Raw genomic sequence first — 22,788 nt, forward strand, 5'->3', positions numbered from 1 at the left:
GTCAGCATTCATATTTATCTATCTTAAATGTATCTCTGCCAATCATGACAAATACTCCTCAACAATTACTACTTATAAAAGCAAGTTTCATATTTTGTACATTCAATGGGTAAAGAGATTATTTCTGGATCTTCTCGAAGAGTTATTCTGTCATTCTCATAGTTATTATAGTTTTGCCCTTCTGACAACTGGAGATATCTTCACTATGTTTACCCTATAAACCTGTTCTTAACTTTAAAAACCTCTGTCAAGTCAAACCTCAGCTGATGTGGATTCAGTTTACAATTCAATTACTTTCCTTGGATAAAAAACCATGAAACATTATTTGAATTTTAATGGGAAAAAGAAGTGTGAGTGCAGGATCTTGATTCAAAACAGGAGATGCTGAATATGTACTGGTCATGTCATGTGATAGGAGTAGAATTAGGCCATTCGGCCCATCAAGTCCACTCCACCATTCAATCATGGCTGATCTATCTCTCCATCCTAACCCCATTCTCTTGCCTTCTCCCCATGACAGCCAGTCATTTTTCATCAATTGTGATGAAGGAACCTTCTGAAATTTACCCACTGGATTCTCAATGTCTTGTCACAGAATTCTTATTTCAATTGGAATATACTTGTCTGATGTCATACACTTGTCATCTACAAATATACTTATCTTTTGGTGTCATACAGTAAAGAAACAGGACCTTTGGCCTACGTTGTCCAAACTGAATGTACTTGTCCCCTTTATCAGTACTTTATCACATGTCTGTGATTCAAGTGTTCATTAAGATACTTCATAAATGCTATGAGAATAACACCATTACCCACTCAGGCAGTGAGATCATGATTCCAACCACCCTCTGGGTGAGAAAAAATCCTTCTCAGATCCTATAGTTCCTTCAAATAAAAGTCTGGCATTTAACATGTGAATGAATAAAGATTATGATATATGTAGATATAGTGTATGTAGAAATTAAGTTGAGAAATAGCCCAGAGGTTCTTCAGCACCATAGAGTATATCAACCCTTTGTTTTGCTGGGCAGCAATGAATGCTCTGCTGGGTCTCCTGTCACTTGAGATTCAACATGTTGGAAGCTGCTGGCTCTTCACCACAACATTTCCTTTGTGCATTGTGACTTTGAGCTAGTTGACATTATTGCTGCTGAGCGCACAGAGGGAAATAGTAGATAAGTCTGGAAGATGTGTAGGCAGGAACTGCAGATGCTGGTTTATACCGAAGATGGACACAAAGTGCTGGAGTAACTCATCGGGTCAGGCAGCATCTCTGGAGAAAAGGAATAGATGATGTTTCAGGTCGGAAAACTTCTTCAGGCTGAAGAAAGGTTCCGACCTGAAACAGTCTTCAGACTGTCTTCAGACTAGTCGGAAAACTTCTTCAGACTGAAGAAGTTTCCCAACCCAAAATGGCACTTATTCCTTTTCTCCAGAGATGCTACCTGACCCGCTGAGTTACTCCAGCACTTTGTGTCTATCTTAGGTCTGGAAGATATGTGGCTACCAGGGGCCCAATTGTCGGATTGGGAAATGGGTACGGTGAATGATCAACACTGTGAATCAGTGTCTGGGAGGGTGATCAAGGCCATGAATCTGGACCTTTGAGTGAAGAGGGGTCTGGAATTGGAGACTGTGGAGATCACTATAGAGGACTGGGACATGGAACTAGGCTTGTGGTCAGCTTGGAACCTGGTTGAGACCTTTATCAGAAGACTGGGGCCCGGGGGTCAAAGGATTGAAGCCTGGAGTCAGCGTACCAGAGCATCAGAGCTTGGGAATTGGGCTTGCCTTGAAGGATTAGGGCTCAGAAAGGGGCTTGAGCTTGTTGGAGGGTAGTGGTATGAGTAAAAGTGGTGTTGAGGAATGTGAATAACATTAAAATGAGTCTATCTCAGTAGGGTTTCCAGTACTGTGCTGGAACCGACTTATTGAAGTCCCTTTACATTAAGAGACCACAGAGATGGCAACGGGGAAGGTTGTTCTGAGAATGCCCAACAACAGGTTACTTCAGAACTAATTTTGCCGATAAAGCTGTAAAGGAGCATTGCAGGAGCAGTGATACTATATGCATGTCCAAAATGGACGCATCAGCACGAGCTACGTTCAATCTTCCTACTCATAGTGCAGAAGAAACAGCATTTCACATCCTCACTTCTAGATCTCTGACAAGATATTTTGAAATAAAAATTCTTGATAACTGAAATTTAAAAAATCCATATATAGTCTTCTTCCTTACAATGAAACTCATCACAAAATGGACAGTAGACCACATCTATGGGCCAGGGGATAAGTGATCTTGTAATGTGTGGTGCCCATTCAGGCTGAGCAGGATTATTGCAACAGCAGGTCATGCCTCGGGTTGTGTGAATATGGCAGAACAGGAGACAGAGATCCAGTGCTGCTGGACTGTTTTCCTCAGTGCAATTTTCCTGAACTAACTACTTCAAGTTTAGCACCATCATGCTCTAGTTTAATTAGAATAACTCATAATTTATTGTGTACTGATATGCTCCGATATTACCTCTAATGTTTCTTTGGAGCTGTGGCAAGTAAGACTTTCATTGTTCCGGTTCACATCCAGTTCATCTGACAAATAAACACTTTCATTTGTGACGTGACATCACTCTTATTTCCATGTTCCTTTGAACCATTTTAAAAAGCGTCACACCAGATGTCAACCTTGTCCAAAAACCATGCTGCCCTCTGGTGAATTCATCAGTTTTGTATTAATTGCATCCATTTGTGGACTTAACAGGTTCTAAGCAATAAGCTTTTTTAAAAAAAAAATACAAATAATAGGCACACATTAAGAACTATTGAATTGTAAATTGTTTTAAAGTACAATGATGCTGAATTAATGCACCACAAAATGAATAGGAAATGGTCTCATAAAATCCATAAAATTAATTTTCAAGTCATTTAAATTCTAATTAGTGGATTGGCATTGTGATTTAAAATAAACTCCATATTCAGTTGTAACAAACAAAGTTAACCAGTTTGCTTCCTGGATATAGCAAAGATATTTTAAACTATTGGCCTAGAAATGATGTATGGGGAGGAACTGCAGATGCTGGTTTAAACTGAAGATAGACACAAAAAGCTGGAGTAACTCAACGGTTCTGACATTATAAATATGCATGCTAAAGTCCCTAGGTGTAAGTATCACCACTAATTTGTCCTGATACACACATCAGGATATGGCCAAGAAAGCACACCAACTTCCTTGGAAGTCTAAATCAATTTGGCATATATCCAATGAGTCTTACCAATTTCTACTGATGAAGCTTATTCTACCGGGAAGCATCACAGTTTGGTATGGCAACTGCTTTGCTCAAGACCACAAGAAATTGCAGTTTTGAATACAGCTTCCCCAACATTGACTCAATTTAAGCTTCACACTTCACATAATCAAAGGACCACCTCTTGCATTACCATTGACTATTTATTTATGGTCTTTTTAGTTTAGTTTAGTTTAATTTGGACATGCTGCATGGAAACAGGCCCCCACATGTGTGTGTGTGTATGTGTGTGTGTGCTCGTGTGCCTGAGTGTGTGTCTTGGGAATAAAGGGGAATAGAAAAATTGTCATTGACTGATAAAATTACTTAGTGCTATAAATCTCTCATAATCAGGACGATAAAGCAAAATGACAGTGGTTATTATCAGTTAGTCAGCAAATATGACCTTGGTCTGAAACCAAGACCTTGCAGTTATATAACAAGCAGTGACATTATCTAATAGCTTATTCTCTCTTATTATTCATCAGACATTTATTATTAAACATTTATTGCCTGGTTTTTCAATTTGATCTGCATTTTAACACTGAATCAATTATTCATTCAAGCTCCAGCATTTCATATTCTGTTTGTAAAAAGTGGGTAATACTACTTGGGATGGGTATCTCGGCATCAGGCATAAAATAGCTTAATCTAATTTCCATTTTTGTTTTTATCTCTCCATGAGGCAATAAATCATTTTGCAGCCTGAGTTCCTGCAGGCCTTCGCTGTTAGTTAAGTAATCAGATGTCAGGGTGCTAACTTTACAACTTAGATTCACAGCAGGGAAGGTGGGAACCAGTCAAATGGAAGTTGCAGTTAGAGCATTAACACAATGTCTCTGAGCCTGCGTTCTGTGGCATAAACAGAATATCTATCACATCAGTTGAACGGTCTCAGAACTGAACTAATAACAGTTTCTTTTTCAACAGATGTTGCCTGCCCAGTGTATTTGCCTAACTTTTGAATTGAACAATGCCCAAATTTCTTCTGTCTAACTTTCAGAATATCGGGATGTAAATTTTTAAGGCAGCATATTTTCTCTTCTTGCTATCCACCAGTTCCTTCGGTAATAGTTTCCTATTCATAGCCACCATACCAAAATGCTCTTCATATTCCATTCATTGTATAGTTGAGATTCTTCATGCAAAATATTCAGTTAGTGTGCCCATCACTTCCTCAGTTTCTGCAAGATCATTTTTCCTATCGCCAATTGATACTGTTTTCTCCACATATCATGATTGCGTTTATAAATATTTTATTCCTCTCCCAACCATATTACCTGCTAGTCACCCTTTGTGACCTTGAATCCTACACTTAATTATTGGTATTGTCCCTCATGATTTCTGTTACCCTCTGGGCCTGGTTTGATGCTCAATCTTACCACTGGAGATGCACATCTCCAGAGACAGAGGGGAGCAAAAGCTGACCCTCCGTACCCGGAATGTTCCCTACAAAATGGGGCATGGATCCCAGAGATGAGGTGATGTCCAACTAAGATCCATGACTTCGGGACGGGTTGACTGATCTTTTAGTTGTGTCAAAGGCAAATGTTTTTATTATGTCTCTGTTAAGCAGAGATATTTAAAAGTAGTTTAAATAAATCTTCATATATTTAAAAAATATTATTAAATAACTTAATTACATAATGTAATGAAAACCATACAATGATGTATTCACTTCAGCTTCACTTCACAATGGGAATTGTATTACAAATTGTCATAAATGTAGACTTTCAAATAAATCATACTAAGATTCATCTGCAACAATGTTGATAAAAATCCAGAAAAGTGATACAACACTCTTCTTATGACATGTTAAATCATTCAAGAGATGCCAGAGTAACGACCATCATCATTTAGAAAGCAAGTGAGTAAAATATTATCGTTATTTCCAACTAGCCTTATGTTATAAAAGAGTTACCCTAAGATTTGGGGCCTGTTTTGGGGCTCATTTTTGAGCTAGATTTTGGCCAGTGGAGATGCACTGTAGGTTTATAGACACAAAATGGTGGAGTAACTCAGCGGGAAAGACAACATCTTTGGAGAGACGGAATGGGTGACGTTTCGGGTCGAGACCCTTTTTCAGACTGGTGTCAGGGGAGAGGGAGATACATGGATAAGGACTGTAAGGTGTAGAAACAGGACAAAGCGAATGGAGATCAAGGAAAATGTGGAATAGATCATTGTTAGCTGGGAGAAGGTAATAACAAAGCAAACAGAGATAAAATGTAGTCGGAGACAGTAAGACTGGTCGGAGAACTGGGAAGGGGGAGTGATGGAGAGAGAGGGAAAGCAAGGGTTACTTGAAGTTAGAGAAGGCGGCACGGTAGCGCAGCGGTAGAGTTGCTGCTTTACAGCGAATGCAGCGCCGGAGACTCAGGTTCGATCCTGACTACGGGTGCTGCACTGTAAGGAGTTTGTACGTTCTCCCCGTGACCTGCGTGGGTTTACTCCGAGATCTTCGGTTTCCTCCCACACTCCAAAGACGTACAGGTATGTAGGTTAATTGGCTGGGTAAATGTAAAAAATTGTCCCTAGTGGGTGTAGGATAGTGTTAATGTACGGGGATCACTGGGCGGCACGGACTTGGAGGGCCGAAAAGGCCTGTTTCCGGCTGTATATATGTGATATGATAAGTCAATGTTCATACCGCTGGGGTGTAAGCTGCCCAAGCAAAATATAAGGTACTGTTCCTCCAATCTGTGCTGGGCCTCACTCTGACTGGAGGAGGTCCAGGACAGAAAGGTCAGTTTGTTAATGGCAGGGGGACTTAATATGTTTAGCAACTGGGAGATCAGGTAGGTTTCAGCAGACTGAGTGGAAGTGTTCAGCGATACGATCGCCAAGCCTGCGCTTGGTCTCACCGATATATAGAAGTCCACACCTGGAACAGCGGATACGATAGATGAGGTTGGAGGAGATGCAAGTGAACCTCTGCCTCACCTGAAAAGATTGCCGGGATCCTTGGACGGAGTCGAGGGTGGAGGTAAAGGGACAGGTGGTGCATCTCCTGCGGTTGCAGGGGAAAGTACCTGGGGAAGAGGTGGTTTGGGCGCGAAGGGATGAGTTGACCAGTGAGTTGCGGAGAACGGTCTCTGCGGAAAGCGGAAATGGGTGGAGATGGGAAGATGTGGCTAGTGGTGGGATCCCATTGGAGGTGGCGGAAATGTCAATTATGTGCTGTATGCGACTGCTGATGGGGTGGAAGGTGAGGACTAGGGGGATTCTGTCCATGTTGCAACTGAGGGGAGGGGGAGCAAGAGCGGAGCTGCGGGATATCGAGGAGACCCTAGTGAGGGCCTCATCTCTGATGGGAGAGGGGAACCCCCGTTCACTAAAGAATGAGTACATGTCTGATGTCTTGGTATGCAGCACCTCATCTTGGGCACAGATTACAGGAAGCAGGGTGGGAAGAAGTGTGGTCTAGATAGCTGTGGGAGTCAGTGGGTTTAGAATGGATGTCAGTTTGTTTTCTGGTACATCTTATGGTGATTTGCATAATGACATTCACATCAAAAGGTGTGCTAGGCGCAATGTTATGAAGCAATATCATCATTCATATTATTATATGCAGCTGTTCATATTGAGGCATACACACGTTGTTTCGACTCATGGGAAGTTTCTTGAATGAACATGACCATGAGTGCTGTCTGTACAGAGTTTGTACGTTCTCCCTGTGACCGCGTGCGTTTTCTCCCGGTGCTCCGGATTTCTCCCACACTCCAAAGACGTACAGGTTTGAAGGTTAATTGGCTTCGGAAACTGTCCTTAGTGTGTGTAGGTCAGTGTGCTGGGTGATCTCTGGTCGGCGTGGACTTGGTGGACCGAAGGGCCTGTTTCCACGTTGTATCTCTAAAGTCTAAGGTCTAAAGTTGAGCGCAGCAAGATTGCAAAGACTATGAAAATACATTGTGTCTTGAATTTGAAGATTTCTGACCCAAAATATCACATATCCATGTTCTACGGAAATGCTGCCGGATCTGCTGATCAGGTGCATTGTGTCTTTTTGGTCACTTAGAGTCACAGTTAAAGTCACAACCAATATGGAGGGAGGTAATGAGGACCCAGTCCTGCGTTGATATCATAAGTGCCCGACCTGTGGAGGATGAAGTTGAGCAGGAGTTCTGCAGCAAAGGACTCAGATGAAGACTTCAGTGGGTCAAGTAAAGAGAGAGGCTGAAGCATATGCACAATAAAATGCTTGATCCATGAGGACGTTTGCCAGAAAACCTGAGCCCAGTGGTAAGGAGCTAGAGGAACCCAATCTAACAGACAGCTTGGAACTCACACCTCCCAGCCCAAACCATGCACAACCATGGTTGTGCTCTCAGCCTTCCTTACACAACAGTGGTCATCACCGAGCATACAAGGGCTGCACCGGAAGCTCAACTGGAGTCATCTGAGAGCAGTTCTCTGCAGTCCAAGATCGTGCATCAAAGATGCGGATAACAGTGCACAAAAGGGATTCCAGAGTTTCACACATGAGCAGCAATCCATCCTCCTGTGGATAACGAGTGCTGCTAAGACATCCCCTTAGGAGGAACTATGTGGAGCTGCCACAGAAGTTGTTAGTCTGCGAACAGCTTTGCCACATGGAACAGCTGGTGCAGACTTTCTTCAACATTTTAAAGGGAAAGGTAGATGCGAGTTTGAGATACAAGAAGACGGTGGGATATTGACTGAGCGCAAAACAATAAGATTGTTTTTAGATTGCTATAACGGAGGCTCAGTGGGCTAAGCACTGCATCTCATCTGTAGTTGTGCTATCTGAATTAGAGAAGCTTGAATTTATTTATACAAATTTCACGCTGTTAATGAAAGATCTTACCAGCGCTTGCAAACAATCAAAAATAATAGAAGAAAAGTACCTTATAAAGTTCTGTGTTTATTCCAAAATCATCTATCGTCAAATCAAGTTGCAAATTGACTGCTGAAACCTTCATTATATGTCACAAAAATCCAACATTCCTTTTGATCTGTCATTTGTTGTTTCAATATATTGTAACGTTCTTTACTCTGTGGGGTTATTCTGGCTAAGGAGTGTAATATTCTCTGACTTCTGGCGAGACTGCTATTAAATTGTTCACTTAAGAGGTGAATGGAAACAATTACAGATTCTGATTATTTTCTGTGCTCCCGAGGATCTGCCCATCAACTCCACATGATGCTCCTTCTCCGAGATCAAGAACTTGCTGAGATGGATCCGCTGTGCACATCAGGAAGCTTTGTACAACGAACCACGGTGGAAAACAGCAGGAAGAACAGGCAAGAAATTGGCAACGATGGATGAAACCGAATAAGCTAAAAGAGTGACAGAGGCATGTAGCGAACAACCCCGCTGGGTAAAAAGTAATAAGGAAAAGTACAGAGATTTGACAGAGTTGTGAAAGCAGGAGGGTGTAATCTGTGGAGCAGCTAAGAAGCACTGCGTCAGTGGTGGCACATAGAGCGCACACACAGCACACGTAAAGAATTGGTCTCGGGATAGTTAGGTTCTGTTCATTCTCGCCGGAGTTAATCGCCCAGAAATTACAATTGAATAGACAATAGACAATAGAAAATAGGTGCAGGAGAAGGCCATTCGGCCCTTCGAGCCAGCACCGCCATTCAATGTGATCATGGCTGATCATTCCCAATCAGTACCCCGTTCCTGCCTTCTCCCCATACCCCCTGACTCCGCTATCCTTAAGAGCTCTATCTAGCTCTCTCTTGAATGTATTCAGAGAATTGGCCTCCACTGCCCTCTGAGGCAATTGGAATACATCGCCCCCATTTTTCAAGCATACTGCGGTTCCAAAGAAATTGGCAGAAAATTTACCAAAGTCACAATGCAAATGAATAAATGGGAGGTATTGCTAATCGACACTGGCATTGGATGATGGACTTCCTTATTCTTTTCTCTTTTTGAAACCTGTATGAGATTACTGCTCCACTGGCCAACACGGCATGAATTCAGGGAAACCATCCCCACCATCCTGACAAACTGCAACAAAAGGTAAATATCTTAACTGAATATGGAGCCAAGCTCCGTACTAGAGAATCACCCCTGCCAACTTCCTCGTCGCATCCCAATACTGTGGATCACCCCTGACAACTTCCCCATCGCATCCCAATACTGCACTGGCTTCAAGACTCCCTTTTACGTTCAAAGTGTGCAATGAAAAAAAAAAGGAATAGACAAGTAATGGGTGAAAGAGAAAGAAGAAACAGAACTTGGACAGAAGCAAAATATGTTATGGGAGAAGGTGGAAATGAAACAAAACTAATGGCACACAAACCACCATCAGAAATACTTCCCTGATGTTACTGAATAGAATGGGGGTAGGGGGAGGGGGGGGGGATTAAAGAAGGGAGGAAAGTTGAATTGAGAGTAATGGAACAGGTTGATTGTTGGGGGATGGTGAAAGTGATGAGATGTGCAGAAGAAGGGTCTCGACTCGAAACGTCGCCCATTCCTTCTCTCCAGAGAAGCTGCCTGTCCCGCTGAGTTACTCCAGCATTTTGTGTCTATCTTCGGTGACAGAGATGAAGGTTGTTGAAGCAGAAGCAAATGGAGGAGATATGAAAACAGGAGAGGTTGTTCCCTTTATGGCCATCTTGTCGTCATCTTCAAGATGTGCAGCATCTTTGCAGTATTACTACCCATCTGCAGTTTTACTCTACTGGAAAATTAAACGGGCTTATTCGTCATCATCTTCAAGGATGCAAGTATCAGGTTGAATTATTTGATAGCAATTTGTATACAAGATAGAATAAAATTCACGCGTAGAAATGAACTGCAGATGTTGGTTTACACCGAAGATAGACCCAAAATGCTGGAGTAACTCAAAGGGTCAGGCAGCACCTCTGGAAAAAAGGACAGGTGACGTTTCAGGTCGAGACCCTTCTTCAGACCGAGGTAATAAATAAATGAGGTAATGAATAAAATTAATTTTCTATTTGTTGAACATAGCCACAATGCTAAATAATCGTTTATGTGATTATTCATAGAATAATCCAGAACAAGGGGCCACAGTTTAAGAATAAGGGGTAGGCCATTTAGAACTGAGATGAGGAAAAACCTTTTCAGTCAGAGAGTTGTGAATCTGTGGAATTCTCTGCCTCAGAAGGCGGTGGAGGCCAATTTTCTGAATGCATTCAAGAGAGAACTAGATAGAGCTCTTAAGGATAGCGGAGTCAGGGGGTATGGGGAGAAGGCAGGAAAGGGGTACTGATTGAGAATGATCAGCCATGATCACATTGAATGGCGGTGCTGGCTCGAAGGGCCGAATGGCCTCCTCCTGCACCTATTGTCTATTGTCTATTGTCATACAATTTGCATCCAGATAGGCCATGCAGTCCGTTTTACAGGTGGATTAGTCAAAACGAGTTCAGCCAAGTGGAATGTGATCATCTCAAGGATGCAGAGCTAAAGAATGCTTTTATATCTACTCAGCTGCTCTGTAACCAGATACCTGGAGGAAGATTGTTGGACCACCTGGGAATATTTAAACATATTTAGTGGCATACGGCCAAGAGTCCTGTCAGGTTTTTGCTTCAATTGAGAATGTTTCTGGTATTTCTCTGCCGGTGAGTGAAGTGTTGTGTATGCAGACCAACCTGCAAGAGTGTATAATGATTAAATGCAGGGTTGCTACTATCTCAGCAGCTACGTTGAATGTTACATCTTGTCGCAGCGCCAGGGGACAAACAGTTTGAAATCCTTTCTTTCCATCACCCCTGCAGTCCCATGAACCTCACTTAACAATGAGTGTCAACCATTCCACACAGGTCAATGAAATTAATGTCAAGCTCAAAACCAAACCTGTAATTAATTTGAACAGAAATTCTGACAGACATTAGCTACAAACTGCGCATTATATGGATGATTCAGTCCAAAATGTACCTTGCACATTATCCAGTGAGTGATTCAAAGTACTGTTTTTTAGGAATAAGTCCATTTAATTTTCCAGTAGAGTACAACTGAAGGTGGGTAGTAATACTGGAAAGATGCTGCACATCTTGACTTGTTCAAATTAATGTTCAACATAATTGCATTGTAATCCTGCTGAATCTTTAACAGGCTTTCAGCAGAGCAAGTCGATTCATAGGAGCGCAAAATTAAAATCTGAAATACTAAAATGAAAATTTAGGGCTTTCTGTAAATTACATTTATATGCTTTTCTAAGAATAAATACTGGCTGTCACTACCGTCTTCAAATATTTTTCTGGCAGCGGAGGGATCTGAGTTTAATTGGAAAGATATAAATGATGTTTGTGTAATTCGAGAATTGAGCCTTTAGATGGCATAAGGATCTATTAACAGAAGCATCCGATATATTTGACAAAGGCCCTTACATAACAGTTCCAGTGAAATTGACTGACACAAAATGCTGGAATAATTCAAAGGGTCAGGCAGCATCTCTGGAGAAAATAGATGACGTGTTGGGTAACATCAAGTAACTCTTGCATTTCCTCTCTCTTTCCATCCCTCCCCCAACCTAGTCGTCAGGCTAGTTTCACTTTTCTGAAGAAGGATCTCGACTTGAAACGTCATTTATTCATTTTCTCCAGAGTTGCTGTCTGACCTGCTGAGTTACTCCAGCATTTTTTGTGAGATTGACATTCTGTAATAATGTAAAATTTTATCCTATGTTGTGGTTCTACCTTAAAATATTTCTATTTCTTTGCAATTAGACTTGGTGCCGCTACTGAAAAGAAATGCATTTTTGAAATTAACAAAGTCCACCTGACATCAGTCTGAAGAAGGATCTCGACCTGAAACGTCACCCATTCCTTCTCTCCTGAGATGCTGCCTGACCTGCTGAGTTACTCCAGCATTTTGTGAAATAAATACCTTCGATTTGTACCAGCATCTGCAGTTATTTTCTTACATTTTAGCTCAGCGTAGGAGCACTTGTTCAAAGAAATTAAGTGTACTGAAATTAGTTTCTGTCGGGTCAGTGGAAAACAGACTCTATATTTTACTGTTCTGAATGTTTCACTGGTAATGCTGGGCAATTATTCCAAACCTTGGCTTGCTGTGATCTCAAAGCTCAAAGCTTGGGTTTTTCCAATGATGGAGGCCCTTGCTAGAAATGTAAAAAGAAATGCGTGAAAAATAACCGCAAAAGATACAAATGAAACATTGGCATGATTTCTCCACTTGGGGGAGAAAATAAACTTTGCCTGCTTTGCTTTCTTTTTATAACAAACTAGACCAAGTGGACCCGTTGGGTCCAAACCTCTCCTGCATTGGTGCAGCACCCTCTTCTCCCTCCCTCCCCTCTCCCCCTCCCCCTCCCCTCTCCCCCTCCCACCCTCCTCCCCCTCCCCCTCCCACCCTCCTCCCCTCCCCCTTGCTCCCCCTCCTCTCCTCCCCCCTGCTCCCCCCCTCAGCCCTCTCCACCCACCCTCCCTCCTCCCCTCACCCCTCCCCTCACCCTCTCCACCCACCCTCCCCCTCCTCTCCCCCCTCCACCCCATCCCCTTCAACCCCCCTTATCCTCCCCCCTCCCTCCCTCCTCCCCCTCCCTCCCTCCCTCCCTCCCCCCCCCACACCCCTCCCTCCCCCTTCCCTCCCTAGGAGATAGATTTAAACTTTAAAATGTGAATAACTAAAAACATAACACCGATTTCAATTAAACTTCTTCCATTAGCACCAAAGGGACGACGGTGAGTAAGGTGCGCCTAAAATTGGCGCGCTATCGTGTACCGTTTTGGCTGTAATTCAGGAACAAACAAACAAGTTTTAGTATATAGATAGTGTCTCATTGCAACTTGAAGAATTTGTTCTTTATGTAACAATCGCAAATACATTTTGGACAACATTTAAGTTTGATCATTTTTATTTTAAACTTTGGGAATCAATATTCTTGAAACCACAAGAAAAAGATTATGATTATTATGATTATGATTATTATTATTATTATTATTATTATTATTATTATTATTATTATTATTATTATTATTATTATTATTATTATTATTATTATTATTATTATTATTATTATTATTGTTGTTGTTGTTATTGTTATTGTTATTATTATTATTAATATTATTATTATTATTGTTATTATTATTATTATTATGTGACAATGAACCATGTGGAAACACTGGGAGGTAGGGAGTACAATTGAAGCAGAGAGTAAAATTGGCAGTGTAATAAGTTCTTCAAATTTAATGGGAGCTCATGGATCTGACAAGCAATCAACTTAGTGTAGTTTATTGTCACGTGTACCAAGGTACAGTGAAAAGCTCTTGTCACCTGCTATCCAGTCAGCATAAAGACAATACATGATTACAATTCAGCCATTTACAGTGTATAGATACATGATAAGGGATTCCTTCTTTCCAGATATGCTGCCTGCCCCGCTGAGTTACTCCAGCATTTTGTGACTACCTTCGATTTAAACAAGCATCTGCAGTTTTTCCTACACATGATAAGGGAATAACGTTTAGTGCAAGGCAAAGCCAGCAAAGTCCGATCAAGGATAGTCAGAGGGTCACCAAAGAGGTAGATTATAATTAAACTGCTTCTTGTTATGACCTTTCAACTTTGAAATGGAGGGAGGCAGGTCTGGAAAATCAGCAGACACCCAAATGACACTGACTCCATTTGATACTGTATGAACCATACCTGTAGCTCTTTGCAAATGCTTCCATGTGATTGTCAGCATCAGGACAATTGTGCCATCTGTTGCAGCAATACCTGCAGTGAATTTCTAACATGGGCTTGACTCTGCTAATAGTTATCTTTCAGAAAGCCTTTGACAAGGTTCCACATAGGAGATTAGTGGGCAAAATCAGAGCACATGGTATTGGAGGTAGGGTACTGACATGGATAGAAAATTGGTTGACAGACAGAAAGCAAAGAGTGGGGATAAATGGGTCCCTTTCACAATGGCAGGCAGTAACTAGTGGAGTACCGCAAGGCTCGGTGCTGGGACCGCAGCTATTTACAATATACATTAATGACTTGGATGAAGGGATTAAAAGTACCATTAGCAAATTTGCAGATGATACAAAGCTGGGTGGTAGTGTGAACTGTGAGGAAGATGCTATCAGGTTGCAGGGTGACTTGGACAGGTTGTGTGAGTGGGCGGATGCATGGCAGATGCAGTTTAATGTGGATAAGTGTGAGGTTATCCACTTTGGTGGTAAGAATAGGAAGGCAGAGTATTATCTGAATGGTGTCAAGTTAGGAACAGGGGACGTACAACGAGATCTGGGTGTCCTAGTGCATCAGTCACTGAAAGGAAGCATGCAGGTACAGCAGGCAGTGAAGAAAGCCAATGGAATGTTGGCCTTCATAACAAGAGGAGTTGAGTATAGGAGCAAAGAGGTCCATCTGCAGGTGTTCAGGGCCCTAGTGAGACCGCACCTGGAATACTGTGTGCAGTTTTGGTCTCCAAATTTGAGGAAGGATATTCTTGCTATTGAGGTCGTGCAGTGTAGGTTTACTAGGTTAATTCCCGGAATGACGGGACTTTCATATGTTGAAAGACTGGAACGACTAGGCTTGTATACACTGGAATTTAGAAGGATGAGAGGAAATCTTATCGAAACATATAGGATTATTAAGGGGTTGGACACGTTAGAGGCAGGAAACATGTTCCCAATGTTGGGGGAGTCCAGAACAAGGGACCACAGTTTAAGAATAAGGGGTAGGCCATTTAGAACTGAGATGAGGAAAAAAAATTTCAGTCAGAGAGTTGTGAATCTGTGGAATTCTCTGCCTCAGAAGGCAGTGGAGGCCAATTCTCTGAATGCATTCTAGAGAGAGCTGGATAGAGCTCTTAAGGATAGCGGAGTCAGGGGGTATGGGGAGAAGGCAGGAACGGGGTACTGATTAAGAATAATCAGCCATGATTACTTTGAATGGCGGTGCTGGCTCGAAGGGCCGAATGGCCTCCTCCTGCACCTATTGTCTATTGTCTATTGTCTATTGTCTATTGTCTTAATCAATACCATACTCCCTATTTAGTTCACTTTAAGATTCTTCTGTGACGTTACACGCTCACCATCCTTGAATCAAGTAAGTGAGTGAAAAATTGGTTGACAGTAACAGGAGCGGCACATTTCTCCTCAGAATTTGCATTTGAGTCATCACATTTGAGTGCATGCAGCATTTTGCCAACAGATTTCTGCCTCAAATGTTCATCACTGCTTACATATCACATTAACTGCTTTCGCTACACAGTTCATAGTTGTGATTGGGCATGGCAGGTTTTAAAGAGAGGTGCTGGATGCTGTATATTGTTGTCTTATTCGAGGAGTGTTTGACATGTCAGGGCCTTTTCTTGCTGGGCTTAGAAGGATGAGGGGGGATCTCATTGAAACCGACTGGATAACGAAAGGCCTGGATAGAACAGACGTAGAAAGGATGTTTCCAGTAATTGGAGAGTATAGAACCAGAGGGTACAGCATCAGAATAAAAGGATGTTCATTCAGAATGGAGATGGGTAAAAATCTCTTTAGCCAGAGGGTGGTGAATCTGGCACATTGACATAGCATCGAACATACAATATCATTTAATTACTGTTTTCTGTTCATTGCTTGTTCATTTAGGAATGATCTGCATTAATGCAATTTAGTTCTCTAATCTGTATCCATTCTGCAGATTGGGTCATGTAGCAATGGTATCTTTTTAGAATCATACAGCACATATGTAGGCCCTTTGGTCCATGGTAACCACGCCAATCTACATTAATCCCCTTTTTGTCCTCCCACACCCTATTCAGTTCTTCCCTTGCTCTAAACCTCCTGCTACCCATCTCCTCTCGGGCCAACTTACAATGGTCAAATAACTTACCAACCAGCATCTCTTTGGGATGAGAGAGGAAACAGGTGCACCCATATAGTCACAGGAAGAACATGTAAACTCCACACAGATAGCACCATGAGTCAGAATCGAACCCAGGTGGCTGGAGCTGCGAAGCAGAATCACAACCCACTGTGCCTCTGTCATCCATTCCGTTACCCAGCATTTGGCTTTTAGTTCATCTTCCATTCTTAATCTGAATTACTACTCTTAAAACTGCTACCTTGTTGGCACTTAGCTGAGCACAATTTAAAACAGTAATAAAATATAGATGAAGTTGTTGCCAGAGCAATTTGCCTCAGACCATTTGTTCTGTCTGATTTGGTTTGATTGGGTCTATTCAGAACAACACACACAAAAAATTAGTCAAGCACGAAAAATGTGTTCTGTAAAATGTTATTTCTGTGTCAGGGTGAGTAATTGTACATTATGCCTTGTTCCTATTTATTTCTATTAAGACTGAGACACAGTCTCACACTATATGGAGTAATTTGCAAACCATTCTTCCCAGCAAAATCTGAGAGCACAGGCTAATTTTAATTCTATACTTGTTGATATAAATACCAGTTTTACTTCATTGTCGTAGCGAAGCAACTGTATTGGTTCAAGTTAAACCCCGTTGAAGTACTACAATCGTTACACAATAAAAACATACAATTTTAACTTTTTATGGTTACGTAATTTTGAAAAGCCGTAGGAAAGAAAGTTTGCAGATGTTTAAAAACAGACTAGCTTTTACTGCTAAATAATTAAGTTGAAGGCATCAATTGATTTTGACAAATTATACAGGCAAAATTACAGGGTAAAATATTTTTAACAAGCACCACCTGTAATACTGCACTATATTTCTCATCTGAACAGTTTCAAAATCTCTAATCTGTTTGCCTAATTAAAATGGTCTCTTACCATTAGTAACAGATAGCTTTGTGTTCTTGTAAGAAGTGTTAGTACAATGTACTACAAACTAGGATTCTCTGATAAATGCTCTAGCACTTTCCACTTTTACTTCAGATTTCTGGAATTCACAGTGCTTTTCTTTTAAAGTGTTACGTCATCAATATAACATCAAGGAAAAAAAAGATGAGAATGGACAAATGAGTAGATTAGATTAGTTTATTGTCATATACACCAGGCTGCAATAAAATGTCTTGTTCATGCAAGAGGTAGCAGAGTGGTGGACTCAGCCCGGTCCATCATAGGCACTGCTCTAACTCCCCCACCTCCCCTCCCAGCCTCCCTTCATCAACAGCATGTACACGTGGCACTGCCTCAAGAAGGCAGCATCTATTATCAAGAATCAACGCCATCTGGGCCAGTTCGGTTCAGTTTAGTTTATTGTCACATGTACCAAGCGAGAGGTACAGTGAAAAGCTTTTGTTGTGTGCTGACGAGCCAGTGGAAAGACAATACATGATTACAATCGAGCCATTCACACTGTACAAATACATGATAGGGGAAAACGTCTAGTGCAAGATAAAGCTGGTAGAATCCGATCAAAGAAAGTTTGAGGGTCACCAATGAGGTAGATAGTAGTTCAGGACTGCTCTCTAATTGCGGTCAGATGGTTCAGTTGTCCGACAACAGCTGGGAAGAAACTGTTCCTGAATCTGGAGGTGTGCGTTTTCACACATCTGTACCTTTTGCCCAATGGGAGAGGGGAGAAGAGGGAGTGGCCAGATTATGTTGATTATGTTGCACGCCATGCCGAGGAAGCGTGAGGTGTAAATGCCTTCTTCTCAGTGCTGTCATCAGGCAGAAGGTACAGATGCATGAAGTCCCATACTAACAGGTTCAGGAACAGCTACTTTCCCACAACAATCAGTTCCTTGAACCAAACTGCACAACTCTAATTGTGATTTTGCACTTTTGCCTTATTTTTTTGTGCAGTCTTCTTTCTTTTAGAAATCTTTATTGTACCTGTGCCTCCCCGTACAGTGTACTACAAAGCATGCCAGAACAATGTATATTCTACAAGTGGAGGAACTTGGATAGGTTATCCTAGAAGGAGATAGTTATAGCAGAGAAGAATTTAGGGTTGTGCTCCTAGGGATGGAGCATCAATCTATGACAGCTGATATCTTTTGTGATAGTAGATGACAGAACTGTTTGTTGAATGGAAGAATTGGGGATATGAATAAGTTGGGAGGAGGATAGGTGGGTGTCACAGACATCTTGAGGTACAGGTGAAGACGTGGATTGCCGCGGCAAGGGAAAAGAACACAAGGTAAAGGGATCCCATGAGAGGTTCCAAACACCAAGTATCACAGCTAATTATTCTGTTTCCAAAAGCATCATTTATATTAAGGACCCAAAGCAATTTTGTACCATTGTCAGAAAATAGTGACATTTTAATTATTGCTCATCGTATGACTTAGTGTTTAGAATTCCAATCCAGAAAGAAAATTGAAAAAAATTTTTTTTTGAAGAGAACTATACTATGATGAGCTCAACTATGAAGAGCGTTTGACAACACTGGGCTTGTACTCGCTGGAGTTTAGAAGAATGAGGGGGGACCTCATTGAAACTTACCGAACAGTGAAAGGCTTGGATATGGAGAAGGAATTTCTTTAGTCACAGGGTGGTGAATCTGTGGGATTCTTTACCACAGAAGGTTGTGGAGGCCGTCAATGGATATTTTTAAGGCAAAGACAGATAGATTATTGATTAGTACGGGTGTCAGGGGTTATGCGGAGAAGGCAGGAGAATGGGGTTAGGAGTAAACTTGATGGGCTGAATGTCCTAATTCTGCTCCTATCACTTATGATCTTATGACATGACCCTATACAACATGGACATATCCACACTATATTTTATTAAACATATAACAATGATGCATGCACTATTGAAAACTAAACAATATCAAAGACAAATGTTTGTAAGCTTATAACTTCTAGTCAAATCTGTTTAAAAAAACATTTGAGCTTTAGTTTTAAACTCTCCATCGTACACAGCAAGGATGAAGCTTAAGAACTGAAACTACGTTTGTTATTACAATTATTAGACGGGTCTCCACAGAAACCAGAGCAGAAAAAAATGACTGCTGTAGATAAGCAGTCTTTGATTAAATTCAATAAACTAAATATATTTTTATATTCAACGAATTTGAATGTCACAATTATACGCAGGGAATAGCAAAATTGGGCACAGCAAGGTCGATTTGTAAAAAATATAAAGGGACAGAAATTGGAATATAAGTAGATAACTCTAATTGAAAATCTTGCACAATTATACACATGATTGGATGAGTGGCAATTAATGTGTTGAGAATTTTAAGATTTCATGATGATCAGTATTATGCCACATATTCATACACAGCAATTATAGTTTGGCCAATAGTCCAAAAGTGCTTCGAAGATAGACACAAAATGTTGGAGTAACTCAACAGGACAGGCAGCATCTCTGGAGAGAAGGAATGGGTGATGTTTCAGGTCAAGACCCTTCTTCAGTCTCAGATCGAAACGTTACCCAGAGATGCTGCCTGTCTCGTTGAGTTACTCCAGCATTTTGTGTCTATCTTCTGTATAAACCAGCATCTGTAGTTCCTTCCTACGCATTCCAAAAGTGCTTATATCTCCTCTAGTTTGCATCACGACTTCCAAAGGTTTGACTGCAACATTAACAACAGAACACACTACCAGATGAGCTGACAGTGGGAAAAGTAGAAAATATTCATGACCATGTGTTTTTGTCATCGAGTTCCAGGTCATGTAATTGTGCAGCTCATACAACAGCACATAAGAAACACAATTCATTTGCAAAAAATATTACTTCTGTACAAGTAATTACTGCAACTGAATGCCATGTCTTATCATATTGAATAATATGAATGTTAATGTTAATCACATTGAATAATATGAATGTAATGCATTTTACCATGCTAAACAATGGTAAAAATTAGGATTCAACTTTTCAAATGACTAAGTAAATCAGGCTGTGAAGTCAGTCATGATACCTTTTAACAAATTATGTTAAAAAATCATAATTTTGTCTTTAATTTGTAATTACTGTATCTTTCTTACTCTAGGACCATAATGTTACCATTTTTTTTGTCCTTAATTTGCAACTATTGTATCTTTCATATACCAGGACCACATATTATTCCATGGTCAAGAGAGAAGATTCTGAACTCTCAATCGAATGTTCTTTTAAGACAGGGCATGAGGAGATGATTGAGAGCACACATTGGCAAATTAGTATTCCTATTTTTTCCTGACTCTACCACATCCTGTTCACTGACAATGTGATGAAGGATGGTGGAGCATTGAAATCCCTAATGCTGATAAATTGAATCAAAAACATTTTGTTCAATTTTGAAGACATCCTGATCATCAGAATTTGTAGCAAAGGAACACCATCATGTGCATTGGCAGTTAACACCTCTCCTGAATGATTTTTAATGAGATTTCACATTTGAGGAATTATAAACAATGAGCGGCACAGGTGGTAGAGCTGCTGCCTACCAGCGCCAGAGACCCGGGTTTAACCCCGCCCTCGGGTACAGTCTCTGTGGAGTTTGCACTTCATCCTGTGACCGCATGGATTTCCTCTGGTGCCCTGATATCTTCCCACATCTCAAAGATGTGCTCGTTTGTAGTTTAATTCTACTTTGTAAAAATTGCCCCTAATGTGGTGGGATAACATAGAACTAGTAGGAATGGGTGATCGATAGTCAGCATGGACTGGGTAGGCCAAAGGGCTTGTTTCCATGCTGAATCCTTGAACTAAACTAAACTAAACTAAACTAAACTTGAGACATAAGAATGCAAGGAAACAGGAGTAGGAGTAGGCCATAGCTGTTCCTGCCATTCCATATGATCACGATGATCTGCCCAGTTGTGTGAGGCATCCTCTGTGACATTTTCACATAGACCTCAATTTATCAACCGTTTGAAAATCTGTCTACCACCTTTTAAAATTATTTTGGTTGTATAGCCTCCACAACCCTCTGGAGAATTCCAGAGATTACCAACTCAAATAAATTTCCAAGCACCTTGATTTTAAAATATGCGTCTTGTCTTGTCTTGTCACTCAGTCCCCTCTGTGGAGCCTCTTCCACTAGTGCAAACTGTGCACTGGTGGCATCTCCACGTCTACCTTGTCATGTGTCAATAGACAATAGACAATAGACAATAGACAATAGGTGCAGGAGTAGGCCATTCGGCCCTTCGAGCCAGCACAGCCATTCAATGTGATCATGGCTGATCATTCTCAATCAGTACCCCGTTCCTGCTTTCTCCCCATACCCCCTCACTCCGCTATCCTTAAGAGCTCTATCCAGCTCTCTCTTGAATGTATTCAGAGAATTGGCCTCCACTGCCCTCTGAGGCAGAGAATTCCACTGAGGCAGAGTGTCCTTAGGATTTTATACAGACTGTTCTGGATTACCAACACCTATAAGCTCCCATGATATTATTATATTCAAAGGTTTGAAGCACATACAAATTTGATGTGTTCATACAAACAGATGAACTAGTTTCCTCTCTTTTCACTTTTTGTGAATATTCTTTCTTAAGTGGTTTTGATGCCATTCATTACAATATAGAACATTGAACATTGAACAAAGAACAGTACAGCAAAGGAACGGGCCCTTCGGCCCACAATGTTTGTGCCGTACATGATGCCTGGTAAAACTGATCTCATCTGCCTGTACATGATCCATTTGAATGAATAAATGAATGAATGAATATAACTTTATTGTCATTCAAAACTATACAGATGAGTGCATATTTGAACGAAATTCCGTTGCAACTGGCTTCCATGTAACACCAAATAATAAAAATTGATTAAAGAAAAATAAATAAATAAGTAACTCGCACATAAAATAATGGCGGCGGATCATTGTGAATTCAAGAGTCTGATGGCTCGGGGGAAGAAGCTATTGCAGAACCTGTTCTGCTCCATATGCTGCAGTACCTTTGACCAGAGGGCAGCAGGGGTGAACAGTCCATGATGGAGATGGGTGGGCTCTTTAATGATATTTTTGGCCTTGGCCAAGCAGCGTTTGTGTGCAATGTCCTGGATGGAAGAAAGTCAAGTCCCATTGATTTTCTCAGCCGTCCTCACCACTCTCTGCACGGAATTCCAGTCTGAGGCTTTGCAGTCCCCAGACCAGACAGAGATGCAGTTGGTCAGTATGGTGTCTATGGTGCCTCTGTAGAAAGTGGTGAGGATGGGATGGGGGAGGTGTGCTCTTCTCATCCGGCGCAGAAAGTGCAAACGCTGCTGGGCTCTCTTGACTAGAGATGCAGTGTTTAGGGACCAGATCAGGCTGTCTGTGATCTTCACCCTCAGGAACTTAGTGCTACTGACTACCAACACCGCGGTGTCACTGATGTGGAGTGGTGTGTGCCTGCGCCGTTTTCTCTCCTGAAGTCAACAATGATCCCCTTTGTTCTTGCGACATTCTGGACCAGATTACTCGTGTTGCACCAGTCCACCAGTTGTTTCACCTCCTCCCTGTAAGCCAGTTCATTGTCGTCCTGGATAAGGCCCACCACTGTTGTGTCATCCGCATACTTCATGGTGTGGTTTGTACTGAACCTGGCACAACAGTCGTGGGTCATCAGGGTAAACAGCAGTGGACTCAAGACACAGCCCTGAGGGGAACCGGTGCTCAGAGAGATGATGTTGGAGATGTTGTTTCCAACCCGCACAGGCTGGGGTCTGTCAGTGAGGAAGTCCAGTAGCCAGGTTACACAAGGGGGG

The 22,788-nt window shown here is 41.5% G+C and overlaps 1 protein-coding gene across 6 annotated transcripts in view; it reads right to left on the reverse strand.

The window, feature by feature from the left end:
• Positions 1-22,788, reverse strand: part of grm5b (glutamate receptor, metabotropic 5b) — a 382,791-nt gene that overhangs the window by 129,820 nt on the left and 230,183 nt on the right. The gene's annotated exons all lie outside the window — the stretch shown is intronic.

This window comes from Rhinoraja longicauda, chromosome 7, assembly GCF_053455715.1.
Source record: "Rhinoraja longicauda isolate Sanriku21f chromosome 7, sRhiLon1.1, whole genome shotgun sequence".
NCBI classification, from domain to species: domain Eukaryota; kingdom Metazoa; phylum Chordata; class Chondrichthyes; order Rajiformes; family Arhynchobatidae; genus Rhinoraja; species Rhinoraja longicauda.